Source organism: Orcinus orca, chromosome 5 (genome assembly GCF_937001465.1).
Source record: "Orcinus orca chromosome 5, mOrcOrc1.1, whole genome shotgun sequence".
In the NCBI taxonomy this organism is placed as follows: Eukaryota; Metazoa; Chordata; class Mammalia; order Artiodactyla; family Delphinidae; genus Orcinus; species Orcinus orca.
The window spans coordinates 5234652-5259226 of NC_064563.1; the positions used below are offsets into that span (position 1 = coordinate 5234652).

The 24575-nt window shown below is 44.6% G+C and overlaps 1 long non-coding RNA gene across 4 annotated transcripts in view; it reads left to right on the forward strand.

Annotated features, from left to right (window-relative positions):
• The window catches only part of LOC117202178 (uncharacterized), a 53389-nt gene that overhangs the window by 16225 nt on the left and 12589 nt on the right, over positions 1 to 24575 (forward strand). For all 4 annotated transcript variants that reach the window (XR_007477517.1, XR_007477515.1, XR_007477516.1 and 1 more), the window contains 3 exons: positions 6185 to 11694; positions 15808 to 15864; positions 16217 to 16627. This is a non-coding gene — a long non-coding RNA (uncharacterized LOC117202178). The remainder of the gene's footprint in view (positions 1 to 6184; positions 11695 to 15807; positions 15865 to 16216; positions 16628 to 24575) is intronic.

The following is a 24575-nucleotide window of genomic DNA, read 5'->3' on the forward strand; positions in this document are numbered from 1 at the left end:
CGGGAGACGAGGAGAAACGAATCCTTTCTCAGCCAGCATGGTTAATGGAGCACGTTCCAGGCTTGAGAGTTTGGTTGGCTATTAGTTGGAGAGTCAGACATAAATAACTATGTATAATAATTACTTAGTCCATTCAGACAGACCCAGAGCAGGAGCCCTCCAGGCCAGGGCGTGAGCATGCAAATGCCCCAAGGTGGGGCTGCTGGTGGAGGGTCTCCGATGCAGCTGGACGGGGCAGGAGCTGGTACAGCCAGGTTGACCTAAGTGTTAGGCTAAGACACGTTTGTGTTTTATTTTGTTTTTGATATCCAGAATATATTTTTATTTATTTATTTCATTAAAAATTTTTTAAAAAATTTTATATTGGAGTGTAGTTGATTCACAATGTTGTGTTAGTTTCAGGTGTACAGCAAAGTGAATCAATTATACACATACATGTACCCACTGTTTTTTAGATTCTTTTCCCATACAGGTCATTACAGGATATTGAGCAGAGTTCCCTGTGCTCTACAGCAGGTCCTTGTTAGTTATCTAGGGCTGCAGTTCTGAGAGCCGTTCTGCAGATCAGTGCCTGTGTCAGGGCGGATTAGGAGGCAGGAAGGGGATGGGAGTGGGAAGACCGGTTCACAAGCTGTGGAAACGGGCCAGGTACAAGAGAAGGGCTGATGCGGGTGTGGGTAGGGAGAAAGGAAGGGGCCATCATGGGCGCTGTTACACAAGAGGAATTGGCAGGAAGTGAGGCACCAGGGAGGGGAAGCAATCAAGATCACAATCAGGCGGCTTCGTTCTCCCTTCCTCTCCTAGGTCCCTCAGGACCGTGAAGGGCGGAAAGTGACAGTTTCAAAGGAAGAGGTTTGTACATGTCCGTGCTCATCATCACCAAAGCAGATAGACTGAAGCTTGTCTCTCCGTCACAAACCGTGCAGTTCTGACGTGCACCGCTGCTTACATGTTGACATCTCAGACGTCAGGATACATCGAATAACCCGTGGCATGCCAGAGTTTAATTGATGCATATCATGGGCTAAATTATGTCCCACGCGATTATTATGTTGAAGCCCTAGCCCCCAGCACCTCAGAATGTGCCTGTATTTGTATTGCCGGGGGAGGGGGTTGGGGGAGGGATGGACTGGGAGTTTGGGATGAGCAGATGCAAACTATTATATATAGAATGGATAAACAACAAGGTCCTACTGTAGAGCACAGGGAGCTATATTCCGTATCCTGGGATAAACCATAATGGAAAAGAATATGAAAAGAATATATATATATATATATGTCTAACTGAATCACTTTGCCGTATAGTAGAAGTTAACACAACATGGTAAATCAACTACACTTCAATTAAAAAAAAATGTGTCTGGATTTGTAGATAGGGTCTTTAAAGAAGTAACGAAGTTAAAATAAAGCCTTCAGGGTGGGTGGGTCCTACTCCAATATGATTGGTGCCCTTAATACAAGAGGATGTTAGGACATGGTCACACAGGAAGGCCAGAGCTTGTGAAGACGCAGGGAGAAGACAGCCGTCTACAACCAAGGAGACCAGAAGTAACCAACCCAACTGACACCTTGATCTTGAGCTTCCAGCCTCAAGACTGTGACACAGTAAAATGTCTGTTGTTTAAACCACCCGGCCTGTAGTTCTTAGTTATGGCAGCCCCCGCAGACGAATACAGTGGGTTTTTTCTTTACTAATGGTACATGACATAATGGTGTATCTTAAAGTGGATGCGAGCTAAGCATCTTTGAGTCTATGAATTAGTGCACTTCATCATTTTCCCTTTTCTTACTTATTGTCCTTATTCATATAAGCAGAACTCTGATTAAGGTCACTACACAATTTATCATCCAAACTGGGATAATTTTAAAAGTGAAAAGGGAGCTTCTATTAATAATGACTCTGGGGACTTCCCTGGCAGTCCAGCGGTTAAAACTCTGGGCTTCCGCTGCAGGGGACACGGGTTCAATCCCTGGTTGGGGAACTAAGATCCCACATGCTATACCACGCTGCCAAAAAAAAAAAAAAAAAAGACTTGTGGACAACAGGGATAACCTGGCATGGTCCCTGACAAGTTGGACACTTAGTCACCCTAACTCTGACCCCCTGGGGGATCTTAGGAGAAAAGCGTGGCTTTTACCCCACATGTACCTCCTGCCTAAATGCCACGCCCCAGGCCACCACCTGTCCGAATGACAGCACAAATGATATCACCCACAGAAACCGAGAAGCCAGGAGTTTTGCGGTGACACAGATAACCCTGGATTCAGGGTGGGTCTTCTTTAAAAGGCCAGAAAAAAAATCTTGGTGGCATAATTGGATAAACTCCCTGAAGTCCCAATGTCTCAGGCACGTCTTTCCCAACTGATCTGCTACAACTTGGGAAATTCCCACAGGGCTTCCTCTTTTGAGTTAATGCATCAGAGAGTCTTATAAAAACATGAAAGCAAAAATTACCCATGCAAAGTGACAACATATTCAGCTATTAAACCATGACTTCTATGGGCTAATCAGGGAAAACCACTGACTGAGCGCTAATCATCTGTTCTATATATGTTGTCTCTTTTAATTCTCACAATGAACCCAGTAGGGTAAATAATACTACTCCATTTTCCACATGACGAAACTAGAGCTCAGAGAGGTTAAGGGCCTGTCCAAGGCCACAAAACTGAGAGGTGGAGCTAGGATTCTCAAGCAGGTTCCTTGACTCTGATGCTGAGTCTTTTCTGTTCTGTTGTCTAGGTTCTTTCTTCCTTTCTTTTTCTTCTCTTCTTCCTTTTTAAAAATTTAATTATTTTTTTACTGAAGCATAGTTGATTTACAATGCTGTGTTAGTTTCAGGTATACAGCAAAGCAATTAACTTATATACGTGTGTGTGTATACGTATAACTGAATATATAGATATATAAATAATTATATATATATATATTCTTTTTCAGATTCATTTCCCATATAGGTTATTACAAAATATTGAGTATAATTCCCTGGGCTATACAGTAGGTCCTGTTGTTTATCTATTTTACATATAGTAGTGTGTGTATGTTAATCCCAAACTCCTAATTTATCCCTCCCCTACCCCTTCTCCTTCGGTAACCGTAAATTTGTCTTCTATGTTTGTGAGTCTGTTTCTGTTTTGTAAATAAGTACATATGTATCATTCTTTAGGCTTCACATATAAGTGATATCATATGATATTTGTCTTTCTCCATCTGACTTACTTCACTTAGTATGATAATCTCTAGGTCCATCCATGTTGCTGCAAATGACAGTATTTTCTTTCCTCTCTTCCTTAACTAAGTTTTATACGCTTACCCAGCTTGCAATATTTTTTGTGTTTATCAGATTTAGCATTTCATAACAAATAAGGGCTGGGAGGAGAAGCAGAGAACCAAATGAAATGGGCTGGATATGGGAGATGAGGGGACCTGATTCCTGGTTTTGCCAGATGCTGTGTTTCTAGTTCTGTGTTTCCTGGAAACTTGATACAATTCTATTATTTGGTATTGACTTGAAAAAGACAGGCAAATACCACCCACATTTCCTTTTGCTTTCAGAAGGCAAGTATTTTATAGCTAATGGTTTAAATGTTATTCGGGTTACAAGAGGCCAGGAAAAGGGCCTGCAGAGGATGAATCAGTCACTTTAACATAGCTTCAGCTTGTAAAACTGGACAGGATTGCTTATTTTTTTCTTCTATCAACGGTCTGGTGAAGTAATGTTTTTATTTGATTTAAGCAAAAAATCACTTTAACACATTTTCAAAATTACAGATGCTGATAATAAAATGCTAGGGTGGAAATCAAAATAGATACCTGGAAATCCAGAATAAGGGTGTTCTAGAGCAAAACACAGATTCTTCTACTTTTCAATAGCAAGGCAAATCTCTTATTATCCCACTTGCTATATCTGGAACAGAATCGCCAAACGCTTCTTATATACATTATTAGTTCCGCACTTTCTAACTCACTTAGGTTTAAGACCCTTCACCTTATGTCCCGTGAAGAAATCTACATTTAAAGTTCTAGCTCACGTGTCCTGAGCTTCGTTTGAAGAAAATGCGTATTAAAAAAGCAGTTTCACTTTGCTCATTCTTCAGGGACCATATTGAAAGAGACGAGGTCAAGCTTTTAAATGGAGACAATGCAAACATTCTAGGTGTTTAAAAAAAAAAAAGGTTTATTAATAATAGTTCCCCCTATAATGACCCCTTTGAGTTGTCTTTTCCTCCTGGAATTTAGAGCCCAGAGTTCTATTGCTTGATAGCAGCTTGGCGGAAACACTGGCCATTCCGCATCCACTTTCAGGCCCCTGGCATTCCCGTGTAAAATCCAGGGGTGACAGGTGTTCTAGCAAAGCTCAACCCTGCTGCTGGGGAGGGAGGGACGGAGGGAGGAAAGAAAGGAAGGAAGGAGGGAAGGAAAGAAGGAAGGAAAAGAGGAGGGGAGGAGGGAGGAAAGCAGGGAAATATTTTCTGGAAGAGTCTAACTCATTGTCATTTCTAATGACTAATGAAACCTGGAGAAGTAAAACCCACACCAGATTTGGCTGAAAGTCCAGGCCACTCTGAGTCACCTAGTGCTTGGCCACCAGCCCTTGGACCACCTGTGTCCACTCCCCTCCCCTAGCTTCCTGCTTCCCTTGGGGCACATCACTGCTCTTAAGCGCCTTCACCAGACAGTAGGCTGTGGGGAGTGAAACTCAATTCAATCATTTATTTCTTGGTGTTTCAGCAGCTCTTGAATCTCCCCGTGTAGGAGAGGCTAAAATTAATGGCCAGAATTAGTTATTTGGATTATCTTGGGTTTCCGCCGACAGAGTTGTTTATTAGCTGGGTGGGCTACTGAGAGTTGGATCTTAAGAAAGTTTCCCCATTTTATTTTATTTATTTATTAATTATTTTTTTGTGGTACGCGGGCCTCTCACTGTTGTGGCCTCTCCCGTTGCGGAGCACAGGCTCCGGACGCGCAGGCTCAGCGGCCATGGCTCACGGGCCCAGCCGCTCCGCGGCATGTGGGATCTTCCTGGACCGGGGCACGAACCCGCATCCCCTGCATGGGCAGGCGGACCCTCAACCACTGCGGCACCAGGGAAGCCCGAAAGTTTCCCCATTTTAAATGACTTGAGGGAAGTGGGATGGGGTCCAAATAAGAGAAATCTGGTGTAAGAATGGAAATGATAGGACAGGAATCAGGAATCGATGCTGGGACCTCCCAGGCAACTTCCACGGCAAGGAGATGGGTAATTGGACAACAATTCAGGGCGGAGTTGCACCAGATCTTGCAATGTTTACCTCCTCTGTCTTCATGTCTTGGCTCTGGTCTTTTCGCTATTGGTGGGTATCAGACAGAAGTGGGCGGTGAGGGCCTATGAGCCAGGCAAACGCTTAAATTTAAGACTTTTGGGTTTCATAGCGTTCTTTTCTCTCCAAAGAAAAGCAGTCTACCAAAATCTATCTGTTGAGTACTGGATTTTAGTGAAACTATAGTATTAACGGGGGATTCAGTTTCTCATTTTTGTAAAAAGACACGCTTCGCCTCTTGAACACCGCTGTTTCGTCAGGGTATGGGTGTGTGCGCTTAATTCTTATCAGTATTGTAGGTAAGGGCGGGTAATGTGTTCAAAGGTGGGACAAATTCAACCTTTCTTCTCTTCTCACTGTCAGCTGAAAAAAATGCACAACGTACAAGCTGAGAATTATATTTTATTTGGTGGACTTTCTGAGGCCTGGCGCCCAGGAGACAGCCCCTCAGATCGCTCTGAGGCTCTGCTCCATAGAGGTGAGGCGGGAGCCAGGATAGAGAGGAGTTTTTGCCACAAAAAACCAGGTAGTGGGAACATCAAAAGATTGCTGTTAATCAAAGAAAACCAGACATCTCAAGTTAAGGAAGTTAGCGCTTTTCTATGTATGGGAGGATGCAAGAGTCTGGGCTCACTGAAATCATTCCTCTGATACGCACCCTAACTATCTAGGGCCAGCATCCTGTTTCTCTCCATCCTGAATCCCCTCAGGGTGCACTGCTGTTGGCCGCTGCAGGGGCTGCTGGCCTGATGGCTGTAACATCTTTTGTCCACACCACCCTCAATTTGCTGCTCCTGGAAACTTGAAGAAAAAAACCCCAAAGACTAGGAATTTGGGTGAATGGAAAAGCAACAAGATTCTCCCATCTGGCTTTCTTCCCCTGCAGTTATCACCGTGGACGCTCACATCCAGGCTGCTGGGCCCAGGCTCAGAGAGGTGGTCCTCCCCAGGATCTTTGCAATGAAGCCCCATGCTGACCACTTGAGAGGGAGGCTTCTGGCTTCTGGGGAAGGACGTACTTGGCTGCTCAGAGGGCTAGGGCTTCCCCAGTTTGGAGTGATGGGTGAGAAGTAGAGAGGGAGCTCTGGATCTGGGGCCTGATGAGACTTGACCGTGCTTGAAGGGAAGGGCGAGGGGTTGGGGGGAGGGCGGGCAAGGCCCTTTTCCCCTCCTCTCCAGCTCCGGTTGTGGATAGAATCTCAGCCCATAACTCTGGTAGAAAATAAACACAACTTAATTTGTAAAACACTCTCTGATTTCTGATGTAAGTTCCCATTCTCCCTAGAGTGGAGGAAGCAGAACCTATATCAGTTTTTGCCTTTCCTGGGGGCCATAGGCAGCCTGCAGTGCCAGGCATTGGTGGCGGGGGAGGGCGGCTCTCAGGGGCCTCGGTCATCACTCACTCAGGTCACCCCAAGAGCACGTAACTGTACCCCGCTGGCCTGGGTCCTGTTCTGGGCGGGGCCTGGACCCGCTGTGTCTGTGCCTTCTCAGGGGACAGAAATCTCAGAGACAGGCTAGGGCAGCCACCTCTGAGAGTCTCACCGCCTTTGTGGGCTCCAGGGGAAGCAGGTGTCGCCGCTCTTGGGTTCCACAAACCTCTTTTGGGTTTTGCTGCCCATCTAGGGTCCCGCTGGGAAGCAGGGCATGTAGCTTCTCAGTCCAGCCTCACCCAGGTCTCTCCTCTTTCCAGCTCCAGGAATCCCCTTCCCTCAAGTATCAGTTCTAACATTTTGCTCCTGCAAAGTGCAAGCGTGTGGTTGGCTGATGGAGTATAAGTGGGGGAACAGACCTTTGCTTCCACTGTCCAGACACAGCCCTCCCCTGGGGCAAGGAGCTCCCAGCTGTGGGATAGGTGGGGGGAAGCTAGGACAAAGGAATGGGTAAAGGTGACCATCTCAGAAAGGTTAATCTACTCCCACAGTGTTGAATATCACTCGTCTGATTCCTCTCTGCTGCAAGGGCTGGGCACCCAGGAAGCTGGGAAGGCGTCTTTACCTTTGCATCTATCTTTGGTGAATTTCAGGACAAAGTAAACCAGACCCACTAGGGTCTGGTACCTTATATGGGAAATCCTGAATCCCAGAGAGGTCCCTACTGTACCCCGATGCCTGAGGGGACAGGAGGGGAGGTCTGACAGCTCTGGGAGGTCTGGGGTGGAGGGAGGGAGCAGAGGGCCGGGCGCCCGCCACAGGTAGGGAGCATCCCAGATCTGCGTCTAATAAGCGCTCCCTACCAATTTTTTATGAGCTTGGTGACAGGTTTATTATACCGAGGATAGGAAATTTCAGTGGGACACGAGCTCTCCCGAGGAGAGGTCCCGGAGTCGTCCACTGAAAACCAAGCGAGTGAATGAATGAAAATGTGCTCGAATTCCAGTCCTTAAAGACCTGTCAGCTGCGCCAGCGTTCATTCGTATTCATTAGGTAGCTTGGTCGGCAGAATCCCAGAAGTTCTGTACGTCTACTTAAATATAAACCACACTGAGACAAAATCAACCCCAAATTAAAAGTGAACGACTAAATAGAACCCAGATAGCAAGTATCTTTGCTTTTGGCTGGGAAGACAGCCAAAGTGATATGTGTTTGGGTTAATTTTTTTACAGGGAAAACAGATTAATTATGTAGTAAATATAGTTTGCTAGGCAAGAGCTCTCAAAACGTGGGAGAAAAAGGATTCAAGCAAAGTCTATTTATTATTTAACAGTCGTTTACATTAGCACAAGGGCAAATATTTGCCTTTTTATGTTGGTCTTAAATGTATTGATATATTTGAATAACGATTGGGCTGACCATTAATCAGTATTAACATCCAAGGCTTACTCGAAGCTGAAATTAACTGAAGTCACTAAACTCTGACACAATCAGAAGCCTGAGCCTTGTCAAAATTATTGAAAGGTTTAGGGTTTGCAGGATTGGTAGGGCTTTCTGGTCTTGTGTTTGTTCTCAGGCTCTGAACTTGCTGAGCGGGTAGCACTGCTCAGTGACCCCACTGTTTGGTTTTTGCCTTTGGTGTTTCAGACATATTTAAGGAGAGCAAACTTCCGGGCTCAGGCTGCTTCCCTGAGTTCTCCTGAGATACCCCTTCAAAGTTTATTCTCTGGGAGCAGAATAGAGAGTACCTATTGGGGGCTGGCACACTTTTATATCAAGATCCCTTTTCCCTGGGACCCGCCAAGGAGGGTGGCTGCCCGTGAAAGAGGGGAGGGATGAGCCACAGGGCCTTTGCATCTGCTGCTGTTCCTGCGCTCACAGTACAGAACTGGGGACAGGGTCCCCTTGCTCCTGAGCCTTCCATCCCCATCTCCCTCCAGCGAAGCTTCCTCAGAACACCGGTCCTGTAAGATGTTGACACATGCCGCTCCCCGCCCCCCAAAAGGGGTTCTGTGATTGAAGGGTGCCTGACACCAGTTGAAACAACTGCTTTTTTCTCCTGCAAGAATTCTCAGAACCTTTAATATATTAATTTACATTGAGAATCTCTAAGAGGAAAAGAGGTAACCTTTAAAATGTTAGAAAATTCCATGATTTTGTGCACACGTAGCACGTGTCTTCCCTGGAAAGAGTCTATAGCTGTGCTGGTAAGAAGTGGTTCATGACGTGACACCCGATTTGTTTCACAGGTTGAGGAGCCCATTCTATGGGCTCCAGTTTTCATGAAATACTTGAGTTCCTTGCAGACAGCCGGTGGTATGAGAAGCAAGAAAAGGGGAGGGACCTGGTACCCACTTTTAAAAAATAGCTCTTGTTTTAATTTTTTACAATAAACATTAATTTATTTACAATAAACATTATTATATAATTAAAAACATATTTTAACCTATGAGATACACATTAATATTCATTTTATTTTATTTTTTCTGGTGTCACATTGTTGTTCTTTTTCCTACTGCCCACTTTTAAGTGATCGTCGTCTTGACCCCCCTCTCTGCCTGTCGCCTGCTATTTCCAGTGAATCCTACTTGTAACGTGGGGGCTGGAGAGCTGGCCTGTGAATAAGTCAGGGCAGGAGGTTGAAGGAAGCACTCACTCTGGGAGCCGTCAGAGGCTGAGCCTGCAATTATCCGAAACCAAGAGGGAGTCCCTCCCGGAGTCCTGCCCCCTCAGCCCCTCACCCTCCTCCAACGATGGGAGTTGTGTCCGCTGGAACTGAGTCCCCAGGGACTGGGCAATCAAACAGACTCCGGTGAACAAAGAAAAATCAGGCCATCGGCCCAATTCCCTGGGACACAGGGACCTAAAGTGATCATGATGGTTGGAGGTCCCCAAGAGAACAGGCTGGTCTGGGGACAGAAGAAGAAGGTGACATCGTTTTAAGAAGCGTCCTCCTCTTAGCTCAGAAAACTCATTAGCTGAAAGGGGATGGGAGAATTAGTACCTGAGTCATCGTGTTTCCCAAGGCACACAAATCAGCTCCTGGAAGAGACACAGGGTCTAATGAAATTATTTTTATGGCTTTACCGTGGGGAGTCTCCTCCGCTGCTTAGATGATTCAGAAGTGGGCACTGTGTATAGATTTTATTAGATAACCTCCAAGGCTTAGTTTTATAAACTGGAATTTAGCACTCTGCATTCGCAAAGCAATTAATAGTGCCTGTGTTAGTTAATATCCCATTTTAGGTTCAAGAGCAATATTTTGTTACTTAAAAATTAATAGCAATGTCACAAAGGGCTTATAAAAAGAGATGGATGACTCCAATAGGGCAGTACCATATAATGCTATGTTTTTATTTGCCATTACTTTAATTACTGAGATATTATTTTATATGTTTTCATTATTTTAAAGTGCCTTGGGAGTGTGAAAGATGTCTTACAGATGTGTTCCATTTTAGCCAGAGCAGCCTAATCATAAGTAGCTGTAGATTAATGCATTTATCACTTAAAATTTCTTTTTAATGTTCTGTAAGCAAGTGAAATTGATGTCTCCAAGAAGACAGATACCTCTCATACCATGGAATTCCTCCTCTGAGAATATCTCTTCGTTAGATTATGAATAGCCCTCGGAAAGGAAAAAAAAAAAACAGCAAACAATCAGTAGAAAGAGCTGTACAGGAGCATGACAAACACTAGTTAAGAGCCAGTGCTGAGAAAATAGCACACATCCTTTGGATACTGAATATCTATTCTAAACTAAAGTGGGTCTTAAAATTCCACGTGTACAGTTTCTTCTCCATTTCCTCCTAGGTGGGCTGGGGTGACTGTTCTGCAAACGTGGCCGTGTGGTTTTCCCTCAGCAGGCAAACTCTGGGGAGAAATGTGACTCAGGGTCATGATTCCTCCAAGACGGTTTTTAAAAATAACCTATAGCCACTATTTTTAGCAAACCTGCCAGGCCGCAGGGCTGCCGGCTGCCTCTTTCACAGAAAGTAATTAACGATCTCTAATCCCTCAGGTGAGGGAGATACTGAAGTTCCCGATGTGGAAACAAAAAATAGGCTGTCTTTACAGGTGGACACGACTCTTGAGACAAAGCCGGCCACCCTCCTGCCCTTGCGCACCCTGGGAGAGGCAGCTCGCTCCAAAAGGATCAGATCCATCGGAGAAAAGCAAATAGTTTTAAACTTCTAAGAGGTGTTATAAATAAGGGGGATCTGAAGCAAAACGTTCAAAAGCAGCTGCATCCTCTCTTTTCAGACAAGAGCTTCCCCCTGACTCGAGCTCATTTGTTATTCAATTTCACTTCCCAGTCCTGCTAAAGGTTTGAAAGCTCTTGGCAGGTTTCCGTGGAATCATTTAAGCAGTCTAATAGAAAGAGCAGAAGGGCAAATTTTACAAATTCATTCTAAGTCAAACGCTCTTATTTTACAAAAGAAGAGAATCTGTGATTTGAGAAGAGAGAATTCAGGCCAGTGGGACTAGGCTATGCAGGATGCCCTTCCAATGGACAGACTGTTGGTCCAGTTGACAAACGTCAGGGTTTGTGGCTCTGGCCAGACCCTGATTTCACACCTCTATCAACCGAGTCATCCTCTTGACTGTGGTGGACCTGTCTCTGTGCACTTACCAATTTTCAGTGAACTTCCTTAAGCTGTTACAGAGGCTACCCTTTTGGAAACGTTCAATGGCTTGACACTTTCTTTGAAGATGATCGTAGGTTACTAGTTGTGGCACATGCTTTAGGGGTTCAAAATGGGACTCCTGATGAATACTTGTTTTTCTTAACATTACATTTTTTTTTTTTTTTTCTGGTACGTGGGCCTCTCAGTGTTGTGGCCTCTCCCGTTGCGGAGCACACGCTCCGGACGCGCAGGCTCAGTGGCCATGGCTCACGGACCTAAACCCTCCGCGGCATGTGGGATCTTCCCGGACCGGGGCACGAACCCGTGTCCCCTGCATCGGCAGGCGGACTCTCAACCACTGTGCTACCAGGGAAGCCCTTCACATTGCATTTGACCAGGTTATTTTCTCTTTAGTTTCTGATTGTTTTTCTATGCTCTTGTTCTTAAATTAACTTTTGTTGTTTTGTAGAGTACATTCTCTAGCAATCCTTTCACACGGGGTTTGTGAATGGTACATTTTCAGAGTTCTCGCTTGTCTGAAACGTCTCTATTTGTTCCCCATGGGAATGATATTTTCACTCAAAGTCTATATTCACAAGCTTTTTCCATCAGAATTTTGAAGATGCAGCTTAACTGTCTTCTCTCATCAACTGTTTTTGATGAGAAGTATGAGGTCAGTGTGATACTCTTTTTTTTTTTTTCCCCTGTGTGCAATCTGCTTTTTTATTTTATTCTGCAATCTGCTTTTTCCTCAGGAAGATCCAGGACTATCGCTTTGTCCCTGGTATTCTGAAATCTCACCACAATGTCACCGTTATGCATATGACATCTCATTTTTCCTGCTTTGGTCTTCTGGTTACTTTTGTTCAGAGGACTCATATATTTCATTAACTTTGGAAAATTTTCTGCTATTATCTTTTGAAGTATTTTATTCCACTTATCCACTTTATCCTCTCATTCTGAAAATGTATTCAGTTGGATGTGGGAACGTATGAAAGTATTTTCCGTGTTCCTAACTTTTCTTTCATACTTTTCATCTCTTGTCAGGGAATTCCTTAGTTCAATCTTCCAGCTCTCTAATTAGTTCTTCAGCTGTTCCCATTCTGATATTTTATCCAACTACATTTTTTTTTTTGAAATGCCAGTGATCAAAAGCTTAAAGACCTCCATTTGACTCACTTAATGTAATATCTGCTTCCATGTCTGTGCAGATACTGATCAAACGTATTCTTGAGTCACCTGTCTTTTTCAATTAACTTTACTTTCTCAGACGTTCGTCCTTCCATTTGTTAAATTTTCTGTCTCCTTCCATGGGGTGGTTTTCGTGTGCTTACTGTTGTGAGCTTGAAGCAGGAGCTGGTAGGCCTCCACCCACCTGCCTGCAAATCCCTTGACCATCTTCATCAACAGGCTCCCGTGCGTCTGTGTCTCTGCTGGACCGCACTTTGCCAGGGCACCCCCCCCCCTGCCCCTCCCAAGAGCCAGCAGTGCCTGGGAGTTAATGTTCCTGGGGATGTGCTAATGCCAACAGAGGATATAAATCCTCCAGGTCTTCACCCCTCAATGGGGACACCTTTGAGGTGTGACCTGTACTGTCGCCAGAGCTCCCCACTTGAAGCCAGAGTTATCTTCTGAGGGCCTCTGTTTGCTTTCAGGGAGTGAGCGGCCACTCCCTTCCTGGTCCCACATCCCCACTCTCCTATCCATTCTTCCTGGGAGAATGTCCTAATACATCAGCTTCCCCATAAGTCTTCATCTCAGAGGCTGTTTATAAGAATCCAGCAGAGGGAAATAATGCCATTTGCAGCAACATGGAGAGACCTAGAGATGATCATAGTAAGTGAAGTAAGTCAGAAAGAGAAGGACAAACACTGTGTGATATCACTTATATGTGGAAGCTAAAATATGACACAAGTGAACTTATCTATGAAACAGAAACAGACTCACAGATGTAGAGAACAAACTTGTGGTTGCCAAGGGGGAAGGGGGTAGAGGAGGGAAGGAATGGGAGTTTGGGATTAGCAGATGCAAACTATTACATATAGGATGGATACACAACAAAGTCCTACTGTATAGCACAGGGAACTGTATTCAATATCTTGTGACAAGCCATAATGGAAAAGAATATGAAAAAGAATATATATATATATATATATATATATGTATAACTGAGTCACTTTGCTGTACAGAAGAAATTAACACAACATCGTAAATCAACTATACTTCAATTAAAAAAAAAAGAAACCAGCAGAGGGGGGATGGGGGAAGGGATAAATTAGGAGTTCGGGATTAACAGATACACACTACTATATACAAAATAGATAAACAACAAGGACCTACTGTATAGCACAAGGAAGTCTACTCAATATTCTGTAATAAACTATAAGGAAAAAGAATCTGAAAAAAAATGTATATGTATAACTGAATCACTTTGCGGTATACCTGAAACTAACACAACATTGTAAATCAACTATACTTCAAAAAAAAAAAAGAATCCAGCAGAGACAGTGCTTATGTTTAAGTGGAGGCTGGGCAGGGCTCTCTGTGAATCCTGCATCCATTTCCACAGCCTGGGTCCAGTGAGTGGGGAGGAGCCGAACAGATGCTTAAACACATAGAAATGGATATAGAACACAAGACATGGGTATCTCTTAAGTCTTTTCTAGAAATTTGTAAGAAGAGGCCAGAATATGTGCTCAGTTTGCTTTCTTGGCCCAATCTCCATAAGCATCTATTTCGTTTTTGTTCTTTTTTAAACAATTTTTATTAGAGTATAGTTGATTTACAGTGTTGTGTTAGTTTCAGGTGTACAGCAAAGTGATTCAGTTATACATACACATATATCCTTTTTTTTAGATTCTTTTCCCATATAGGTTATTATAGAATATTGAGTAGAGTTCCCTATGCTATACAGGTAGGTCCTTATTAGTTATCTATTTTATATATAGTAGTGTGTATATATTAATCCCTATCTCCTAATTTATCCTTCCCCCCCCTTTCCCCACTGGTAACCATAAGTTTGTTTTCTACATCTGTGACTCTATTTCTGTTTTGCAAATAAGTTCATTTGTACCATTTTTTTAGATTCCACATATAAGTGGTATCATATGGTGTTTGTCTTTCTCTGTCTGACTTACTTCACTTAGTATGATAATCTCTAGGTCCATCCAAGTGACTACAAATGGCATTATTTCGTTCTTTTTTATGGCTGAGTACTATTCCACTCTATATATGTACCACATTTTCTTTATCCATTCATCTGTCAATGGACATTTTGGTGGCTTCCATGTCTTGGCTATTGTAAATAGTGTTGCTACGAACATAGGGGTGCATGTATCTTTTCAAATTATAGTTTGGTCCAGATATATTCCCAGGAGTGAGATTGCTGGGTCATATGGTAATTCTATAGTTAGTTTTTTGAGGAACCTCCATACACGGTTCTCCATAGTGGCTGCACCAATTTACATTCCCACCAACAGTGCAAGAGGGTTCCGTTTTCTCCACACCCTCTCCAGCATTCATTGTTTGTAGATTTTTTGATGGTGGCCATTCTGATGGGTTTTGTTCTTTTAATCAAAAGTCAAAGCTACAAAAGCAGAGTGATGCAAAGTATTTGTTCCTGACGGCACACTTCTATCCTTTGAAGCACAAGTTCTGCTGCAGACCCTGAGCTTGGAAGTCAGTCCCTCATTCCACGACTGAGCTCTTGTTATATGTGTCCTCACCACACACACAGTAAAGGGCACAGCAGCTGAGGCTCCTGCCCTCACAGAGGATGAGGGCTTGGAAGCTCTGAGACTAAGTACTCACTTTGACACAGGAAGCTCTCACTTGAAGAAGTTAATCCTAAGGAAGGTATCTGAAAGAAGGGAAGGAAAACTGTGTCTGTGTAAAGATGTTGATGTTCACAAGCCTGGAAATGTGTGAAGCAACCTAAGTGGGTGACAGAGGAAAGGATAAATACTGTATGTGGGCCCACTGATAATGCAGAAATGGAAAATGATAGTGGTTAGAACCATGGTGATCCCAGAAACTGCTTATAATGTGCAGTGAAAAGAGCTGACCGTAAAATTGTATATATAGTTGATTCAGATCAATTCTATAAAATACATACGCATGCAGGCCCAGATGGAGGGCAGGCACTCTATCTAAAAATACGAGTGGTCTCGAGGTAGTAAGACGACAGATGGTTTTTCTCTCTTCTGTTCTCAAATCTCTTTGTTTTCCTATTTAAATTTTTTAAAAGTTACTTTATTTCATTTATTTATTTTAAAAGAAATATTTATTTATTTGGCTGCACCGGGTCTTAGTTGCAGCTTGCGGGATCTAGTTCCCTGACCACGGATCAAACCCGGGCGCCCTGCATTGGGAGCGCGGAGTCTTAACCACCAGACCACCGGGGAAGTCCCCCAAAAGACTTTTTAAATTGAAATATAGTAATTTACAATGTAGTGTTAGTTTCAATTCTACAGCAAAGTGATTCAGTTAAACATGTATCTATTCTTTTTCAGATTCTTTCCCATTATGGGTTATTCCAAGGTATGGAATACAGCTCCCTGTGCTATAAGGTAGGACCTTGTTGTTTATCTATTTTATGTATAGTAGTGTGTGTATGTTATTTAAGCTTTTTTTTTTTTAAAGGTTGGCTATTGAAAAAATGTTACCAAATGATTCTTGGAGTTAAGAAACCAGCCATCTGTTCTCCTGGAATCTTGATTGTTACCTGACTGGCCCCTTCTTGATATCCAGGTCCCAGATCAAATGCCACCTTCTGGGAGCAGCGACCCAGTTACCTCCACCCCCAGCTCCCACTCATTCCCCCGCACATTCTGGTTTCCTCTCTTCAAGGCTGAAGAATTCGATCTGGAATTCTAGCTTCTTTCTGCCTCTGTTCACTTGTTTACCATTTGTCTCATGCAGGTAGCACGTAAACCCCGTGAGAAGAGAGACCCGGCTCTTTTAATTACCTGTATCCCTCGTGTTTTCAGCGCCAAGCACTGGAGACTTTGTTGAATGAATGTGTGCATCCACTCACCCGTTCCATCGTCTTAATGTGTCACTTATAAAACACCCTTCAGGGCTCCCCTCGTGGTGCAGTGGTTAAGAATCCATCTGCCAATGCAGGGGACACAGGTTCAAGCCCTGGTCCGGGAAGACTCCACATGCCGCAGAGCAACTAAGCCAGTGTGCCACAACTACTGAGCCTGCGCTCTACAGCCTGTGAGCCACAACTACTGAGCCCGTGCGCCACAACTACTGAAGCCCGCGCACCTCGAGCCCATGCTCCACAACAGAAGAAGCCACAGCAATGAGCCTGCCCTGTGCTATACAGTAGGTCCTTATTAGTTATCTATTTTATATATAGTAGTGTGTATATGTCAATCCCAATCTCCTAATTTATCCCTCCACCCCATCCCCTGGTAACCATGTTTGTTTTCTACATCTGTGACTCTATTTCTGTTTTGTAAATAAGTTCATTTGTACCATTTTTTTAGATTCCACATGTAAGTGATAACAGTATATCCTTTCAATGTCACATTAGAACATTGCCTATGAGGTCCTGCGAGGGGTTATTGAAATCTCTAGGGCTGCGCCGCCCCATACTGTAGTCACTTGTCACCAGTGGCTTTGTTTTTAAGCTTTAATTACAATCCACTAAAATTCAAAATTCAGTTTTCAACCATAGTAGCCACATTTCAAGTAGCACATGTGGCTACTGGACTGGATAGCCAGATATGGAATATTCCATCATTGCGGAAAGTTCTATTGGAGAGTGCTGGTCTAACGGTTGGACTTTGTTTAATTTACCATTCACTATTTTTTTTTAAGAAAACTTCCTTATTTACTTATTTGTTTATTTATTTATTATTATTTATTTTGGCTGCACCAGGTCTTAGTTGTGGCATGTGAGATCTTTGTTGCGGCATGCAGACTTTTTAGTTGCGGCAGGCATGTGGCATCTAGTTCCCCAGCCAGGGATCAAACCCTGGCCCCCTGCATTGAGAGCACGGAGTCTTACCACTGGACCACCAGGGAAGTCCCTCCATTAACTTTTTTAAAATTAATTAATTAATTAATTAATTAATTAATTTTTGGCTGCGTTGGGTCTTCTTTGCTGCACGTAAGCTATCCTCTAGTTGCGTCGAACGGGGGCTACTCTTCGTTGTGGTGAACCGGCTTCTCGTTGTGGTAGCTTCTCTTGCTGCGGAGCATGGGCTCTAGGTGCGCGGGCTTCAGTAGTTTTGGCACGCGGGCTCAGTAGTTGTGGCGCACTGGCTTCGTTGCTTCGCGGCATGTGGGATCCTCCCGGACCAGGGCTCGAACCCGTGTCCCCTGCATTGGCAGGCGGATTCTTAACCACTGCGCCACCAGGGAAGCTCCTCCATTAACTATTGATTCGGGTGAGCTTATAAGTCACATTCCAACGTAAAGATTTTTGTCCAAATAGATTTCCATCTGTGGGAAAAGACAACCCCGAAGGTTCCAGTTTTACTGCCCTGTGAGACATGAACTGTTCAGTTTATCTCTAAGCACAGTTATTTTTCATACCTTTGCTAACTGACTAGATAAATCTCTGTTTCTCAGATTTTCCTTTGAATGAACTTTACCATCCTGCTGATTGCATCATTAATGAGCTTAGTGGATGGAATGGTGCTTCCCAAAACCTCTGCCGTGTCCAGTTGAGTGTCCCTGTGAATGTCACCTTATTGGGAAAAGGGTCTTTGCAGATGTCATGAAATGAAGAATTTTGAGACTGAGATCATCCTGGGTTCCTCACGTGGGCCTTAAATCCAATGATAAGTGGCCTTACAGGGGACAGGAGAGGAGCCCCGGAGGAGGAGGTGATGTGAAGACGGGGCAGAGAGCAGAGAGGTGTGTCCTCCAGCAAGGGTGGCTGCAGATGGCTGACGGTCCCCAGTCACTGGGAGACAGGCAAGGATTCTCCTTGAGAGCCTCTGGGCAAGTGTGACCTTGTGGACACGCTGACTGGGGCTTCTGGCCCCCAGAACTGGGGGAGGATACATTTCTATTGGTTTAATTCATCTGGTTAGCGGTAATTTGTTACTCTAGCCCTAGGACACTAATACAATCAGTTCAACAAACGTCTGGCCTGTGCTCATTTTATTTAACTATATTTCTGTGAGAGTCATGCTTTTAACTTGAAAAAAATGTCTTTTGAGATTTGCCATTTATATTCAAGTTCTGCTCTTCTTTTCTCTCGTCTTCCTACATTTCTTTTTCGCCTTCCTGCCCCTGACGGTGTTTGAGACCCAGCCTTTGACCTCCTGTCCCAGCCCAGAAGGAAGAGCTAGTCCAAGTGGGCAGAGGAAGGGGAGCTGCCTGGAGCTGGGAGCACAGACTCTGGAACCAGCCTCCTGGCTCAGCCCTGGCTCTGCCTTGAGCCGTGGCACCTTGGACAAATGCTGTGTCCTCCCTGGTCCTTGGCGGCCTCATCTGTAAAATGGGGGTAGTAACCACCTCTGAGGACTTTTAATCTCCTTACGATAGAGATGGAGCTCTCCACCCAGGATTGAGGGAATTCACTGATGCCATGTGCAGCGAATCAACATATGACGTTGATTTCGTCATTGTCCTGTGAAAGGACAACCATAGTGCTTTGTCTTTTCAGGTGTTAGGTTGTTAACCTGTATGTCCACAATCTCTGCTTCCTGGCTTGGGCTCCCCGGGAAGTGAACTCAGAGAGTTTGTGAGCAGGGAGAACCCTGGGGTCCAACAACTGTGGGAGGGAGTGAGAGAGGGAAAAAGGCTGTGAGAAGGGCCCAAGCCTTTCAGCATCGTCTTGAGTTGAGCCGATGCAGCCAGGCCTGTACCCAATCCCTGGCCGCGGGCCACCCCTGGCAGGTGCACCCAGGTGACGGTGGCTCCCTGCAGTGGGTGAAGGGGGTGACAGCTGAGGCCTTCCGCTGACAGCCCTCCTCCTGGCAGCTGCGCCACTGGGGAGGGAGCTGGGGATGAATCAGTCCCCCTCAACTCCGTCCTCCAGGCTGTCTTCAGGTTTCAGTGTCCAGGGTGGGCTGGCTGTGGCATCATCCTTCCCTGGCTGCGGGCAATGTCGCAGGGCCACCTTCCTCCACCTCACCCCCACGCCCCACCCCACGCCCGCCTCTCCCTCTTCTGCCTCTTGTTTGCCCTTGATGCTGACTAGTAAAGAAATGGAGGGGAAGCTGTGGGGAAGGGAGAGGCCAGATCTGAGCTGGGAGCCGGAACGCCGTAGCCTCGGGCTGCCGTACTTCCCCCATCCATGGAACTGTGTGTCCTCCAAGGCCTGGGCCAGCCTCACACCCTTGTCTGCAGCAGCAGGGGAGCGGCCTCTCAATAACCCAAGGAGCTACTCTTTAAAAGCTCAAATTCCAAAGGGATTATTCCTGTCAGGGGAAAGGAATAAAAGGAATCCACTTCTGTAAACATGAAACAAAGATCAGAATAAGGGTTTTAAAGTAATGCTCAGCTAAGCCACCGAAAGGCATGGAAGATTGTACCTTGTTCTGAGGGGGGTTTTCCTTTCTGATCCGAAGACAGAGAAGTGGGTCCCATGTAGGATTGGGCAGGTGGGAGCGGGCAGGGGTTTGAGACAAGAATCTCAAGCTCCCTGACTGCTGAGAAAGGGTGAGTGTATTTCTCCTCAGGACAGCACACCACCCTGTCTGCAGGGCAAGGATGGAGACAAGGTCGTGGGGGTGGAGAGGCTGATGCTCCCAAGGTCAAGGTTGACGTTGCCTCTCTCTTCCTGGATTGGGATCCACTGAGCGCTACACCCCATCCTGCCACGTGGCAGCCGTGAGACCCCTGGAGAGTCACTCACTGCCCCTGGGCTTTGGTTTCCTCGTCTGTATAATGGGGATAATACCCGGTGTATCAGTAATGGCCTTGTTCGCAAGCACGGAAACCAAGCTTGCCTAGGTAAACCGGAAGGGAGGTTACCGCCATGGGTGGAACCCTGGAGGGAGGGAGAAGGCGCAGGAAGCTGGGATGCAGAGAGCCAGGCCTGGAGTCACAGCAGGATGGGTCCACGTGCTGCTGTCCTGCTGTTCCACAACCTCGCTCAATCACTCAGGGCCCCCGCTGTCCCTGGAGAGGGCGTGGGACTGGCCAGGCCAAGGTCCCCCCACCTTCTCCCCCCGGGCTGCGCTGCAGCTTCATCAAGAAGAAAGCTCAGATTCCCAGCCTTTCACCCCCACCAGGACCACACAGGATGACAGACCAGGTCTAGTAAGAGCAGAGCTGTTGCTGGACAGCAAAAGACAGAATCGCAAACAAAAATCCCCTCCAACGGCTGGCACACCTGCCCTCTCTGGCTGTTATGAGACATGGTTAGAAGAGCTTTCGGCAGTAGTGAGTACTCAATAATAGAAGTCACTACTAACGGATTAATGAAGCGGGGTGCGTTCGTAGCAGGCACGTCTACTCAGGAATCAAAAGGAGTCAACTCCTGATAAGACGACATGGATGATTCTCAAGACATGAAGACTGAACAAAAGAAACCCGAACCCAAACCGTACATACACACTGTATGATTCCCCTTGTATGAAGTCCCAGATGTTCTAGGAAAAAAATCTGAGCTATGATAGATAGATAGAATCAAAAGATTCTATTAGATAGATAGAATCAAAAGCAGTGCTTGCCTCTGGAGCAGAGACATAGGGTTCAGGATGGCCCGGAGGGGGACACGGGGGGATTTTCTGGGATGATGGACATGTTCTATATCTTGACTAAGGAGGTGGTTACTCAAGTGCAGACACTACTAAAACTCATCAAAAGACACATTTGAAGGCTGTACATTTTAGTCTATGTAAATGACACCTCAGTGAAAATGTTTTACAATTGTGATCTCTTTCTTGTCATCAATTGATGCAAGGGGTCTCCCCAGTCAAGTATCTCTGCCACAAATATCATGATACTAAAAACATAGCCGTATAACAAATTATTTCAGACTCCATCCAACTCCCACGTGTTTCAAACATCATTTTATTTTATTTATTTTTTGTTCTTCAACCACAGTCTTTTTTTTTTTTTAAGTGAAGTGAGGTTGATGCACAATACTAGGTAAGTTACAGGTGTACAATATAGTGATTGACAATTTTTACAGGTTATACTTTGTAGTTATCACAAAATATTGGCTATATTCCCCATGTTGTACCATATATCCTTGTAGCTTATTTTAGACCTAATAGCTTGTGCCTCTTAATCCCCTACCCCTATGTTGCCCCTCCCCCCACTTCTTTTTTTTGTTCTATTCACTATTTTATTGTGCTGTTTAGATGCCACATATAAGCGATATCATACACTATCTGTCTTCCTCTGTCTGACTTACTTCACTCAGCATAAGTCCATCCATGTGGCTGCCAATGGCAAAATTTCATTCTTTTTTACGGCTGAGTAGTCTTCCATTTTACATATGTACCACATCTTCTTTATCCATTCATCTGAAACATCATTTTCAATGAAAATGAAAAATTCCCAAAGTGCAAGGAGTTTGTCTTGACGGGTTTGGCTGTATCAGTAGGATGATCTCTCCACATGCCCCACCCCCTACCTCCCCCCAAACTGAGAACAAACATGTAGAACACATTTATAGAAAGCTGACATTGTGACATCCAGGCGTGTGATCAGAGGACTAGTCTTCTCGAGGAAGGAATAAACTAAGTTGAGGGTTGAACTCGCGGGGTCATCGTGATAGGAGCACATACTAGTCTGCCATGGGTTGGAGAAAAAATCAGTGTCTGTAAGTGCTGTTCTGAGCTGCCTTCCCAGCTTACAAGCCACTCAGGGATGGGCGGCCCACCCCCCGGCCCCCACCTGGGTTATTCCTGCATCCACGTGGGCCGCGCGGAACACGCTCAGTGAATCTTTGCGCGTTTGTATTGATGTGAAACCTGATTCCTCTGGACAAATAAACACACTTGCCGGGACTGGGCTATTCCAGCCCTTAGGTTGGTCCCCCACCCAGGAAAAGCCTGGACAAAGCAGGCATTCTTATGAGAGCCCAGATGTTGCAAGGGCAGTCGTGACCTTCACGTCTTGCCAAATGCAGAGACGGCTAATTGCAACTCCCAGCATTCCTTCTCAACTTACTCCTTACTTCCTCTTTATTTGTCCCTATTTTTAACTGGGCACATAATGACCCAGAGTAAAAGACTGATTTCCCTGCCTCCTTTGTTGCTTGTGGTGTCCGTGTGAGTTTCTTCTGGCCAGGGTGATGCATTCTGGGGGACTTCCCGGAAGGCCGGCTAAAGGGAGCTGACTCAGCAGGGTGGAGCCTCTTTTCGCATTTACTTCTCTTCTCCTGGCTTGCAGATCTGGCAGCCTGGCAGCCTGTCTTGGACCCTGAGGAAACCTTCAGGAGGGAAGCCAGGCGCTAGGATGGAGCCGCAGAAACATAGGTGGAGTCTAGATCCCACCATCCTTGGATGTTTGCCTCTGGACTTCCTTTATGGAAGGAAGAAATAGGCTTCTAGCATTTGTAAGCCATTCTTAGTTTTTATATTTGTGTTTCATGCAGCGAAATCTAATCCTCAGTGACCCATAAGACAAGGGTTCCCTTTGCTCCTTCTTTCACTGACAGCCATCCACGGAGCAGCCTTGGCCTGTCCACCCTGCGTCCTGGAATTCATTGAGGGTAGTTCTCAGGCACATTTGCCCTTGTAAGAGGACATCAGGAAAAACAATGCTTCACCCCAAAGAAGTATTATGGTACCACTGGAAGTAGAATTTGGAATTTTGTAACTTTTCTGTATAGCGCTAGATACATGTAGGGACTCTAAGGAATGTATGAAGTGCATCCTCTGATTTTCAACAGCTCCATGGAAGCACTTGGCCACAGTAATGAGAGGAGAAATAAAAGTTAACTGGTTATGTTTCTTTGTTTTTCAGCTGACTTGATTTTTTTACTTTTAATTTTTTTATTGAAGCATAGTTAATTTACAATGTTGTGTTAGCTTCAGGTGTACAGCAAAATGGTTCATATATATATATATTATATATATATATATATATATATATATTTTTTAGGTTCTTTTCCCTTATAAGTTATTACAAAATATTGAGTAGAGTTCCCTGTGCTATACAGTAGGTCCTTGTTGCTTATCTCTTTTATATATAAAGTGTGTATCTGTTAATCCCCAACTCCTAATTTATCTCTCCTCACCCCCCAACTAGTTACATTTAAGATCGAGGCAAATATATGTTTAGAAAGGCTATAAATTAATGACTTATTGGAGGGAGCCATTGTGCACATTAATTTTCTCTAGTCTTTGGAAAGCATTTTCAAAGGAAAATTATATTCTCTAACACAAAAAACTACACCTCATATCAAACATTTCTAAGAATGGTGGTCTCCTGTAGCATAATTACATATAAGTTTGAGCTCTTCTCCTAAAACAATGGAATGGTGGGCAGAATTAGTAAGGAAATTGCTTTTGAATACAGAAGTTGAAAGTTATTTGATTTAGAAGTGATTAGAGAAATCTATTCACTGAGAAGTGTCATAAAACTGTAACAAAAGTCATTATTCCTCCAAATACTGTAATTTTCATACAACACACAGGCTGATTTATGAAACGTTTTTCTTCCCCATGAACGATGAGTTTATTACAAACAAGCAGGTAAATTGAATTTTTTGATAGCTTTGTCCCTACCCACGACATCATTGGCTCTATAGTAAACTAACATATCTTCCAAACAGTCACATACACACACATGCAGCATTCACCTACCCTTTCTCTCACAAAGTCAGTCTCATGTTGAGGTAAAAAGGGTTTAGAGTTTTCTAGATGATTCTAACTTAAGAAATTAATGATCAAGGAATCCTGTCTAATTCACTGTACTTCTTGCCACCTCTGAGTATGACCATGGAAATTTTATCACAATTCTTTTTTTTTTTTTTTTTTTTGCGGTACATGGGCCTCTCACTGTTGTGGCCTCTCCGGCTGCGGAGCACAGGCTCCGGACGCGCAGGCTCAGTGGCCATGGCTCACGGGCCCAGCCGCTCCGCGACATGTGGGATCTTCCCGGACCGGGGCACGAACCCGTGTGCCCTGCGTCGGCAGGCGGACTCTCAACAACTGCGCCACCAGGGAAGCCCTATCACAATTCTTTAGATATGTATGCAAACATGTATGCCCACACCCTCGCCCTCTGCACCAGTTGTTTGTTTTAAGTTAACCTCTCACACTTGCTATATTGATAAAAATCAAGTTTCTCTGTGGTTGGTATCTGGAAACTAATTTTGATAAATCAGATGAACAAGTCAACAATTGGA